Source organism: Elephantulus edwardii, unplaced genomic scaffold (assembly GCF_000299155.1).
Source record: "Elephantulus edwardii isolate Elephantulus edwardi_28Jun2011 unplaced genomic scaffold, EleEdw1.0 scaffold00234, whole genome shotgun sequence".
NCBI classification, from domain to species: Eukaryota; Metazoa; Chordata; class Mammalia; order Macroscelidea; family Macroscelididae; genus Elephantulus; species Elephantulus edwardii.
Genome location: NW_006399984.1, coordinates 1,809,172 through 1,810,357, shown reverse-complemented (window position 1 = coordinate 1,810,357; position 1,186 = coordinate 1,809,172). Strand labels below are relative to the sequence as shown.

Sequence of the window (1,186 nt, the reverse complement as noted above, 5' to 3'; positions counted from 1 at the left end):
CCCTTAGGTTCTGTTTTTCTGGGAATATCTTGATCTCTCCTTCATATTTGATGGATAATTTTGCTGGGTACAGTATTCTTGGTTGACAGTTGCGTTCTTTGAGTGTTTGATATATGTCTTTCCACTCTCTTCTTGCCTGCATGGTTTCTGCTGAGAAATCGGCACTTAATCTTATCTGTTCTCCTTTGTAGGTTACTCTTTGTTTCTCTCTCACTGCTTTCAGGATTCTCTCCTTATCTTTGGTTCTGACAAATTTAACTATGATATGCCTTGGTGTTTTTCTTCTGGGGTCTAGTCTATGTGGTGTTCGCTCAGCTTCTTGAATATATATTCTCACATTCTTCATTATGCCTGTGAAGTTTTCCTCTACTAATTCTTCCACAAGTTTTTCAGTGTCTTTACTTGCTTCTTCCTGTTCTGGGTTTCCAATGATGCACATGTTGTTTTTCTTGGTGGTGTCCCACATTATTCTTAGATTTCCTTCTTTTTCCCTCCTTTTAGATTCTGCTTTTTGCTCTAGCAGATCAGTGGTGACATTTCTATCTTCTATTTCACTGGTTCTGTGTTCTATCTCTTCAATTCTTCTTTTGTGTCCCTCATGTTGACAGCATCTGAAACATTGGACCTCATTTTTTTTTAACCTGGAAAAGCTGGTTGTCTTTATTTACAATATATCAAAAATATAAAAACTGTACAAAATGAAACAAAGGCAAAAAACTGGCAGTGACTTGGTCTAAATCTTTTAGTTCACCAAAGCAAGGCTCATTACTTGAGGTAAGCAACTGAAATGTCTGTCTGACTTCAAGTGAACGAGGCTGAAGATCTGTTAGCTGAAGTAGAACATGGAAACCTGGTTGATCAAGCATTTCTAAGTGCACTCAGTACCAACAGGTGTGAATTTAGATGTCAGTAGATGTTTGTCCTTCATCTAGCTCTTAAAAAAGGAAATGTAGTTCACTCTACCCAGTTACATCTGGGGCCAAGCCAAAATGTTATTTGATCTACCTAACATCATACTTCGGTGTCCTACAGTAACTACATTTTTACAACAGAAACATACATGCTCATAGAATTCTTCAGCTAAAATTTAAGATGGTATTATATTACTCAATATGAATCTTTTCAAACAGGATGAATTGAAATCAATTGACTTTCCCCCCCCAAACATAATAAAGTAGCATTTGAA

At 36.7% G+C, this 1,186-nt stretch overlaps 1 protein-coding gene across 1 annotated transcript in view; it reads left to right on the top strand.

Moving 5' to 3' along the window:
• The window catches only part of OCA2 (oculocutaneous albinism II), a 569,803-nt gene that overhangs the window by 155,413 nt on the left and 413,204 nt on the right, over positions 1-1,186 (top strand). The gene's annotated exons all lie outside the window — the stretch shown is intronic.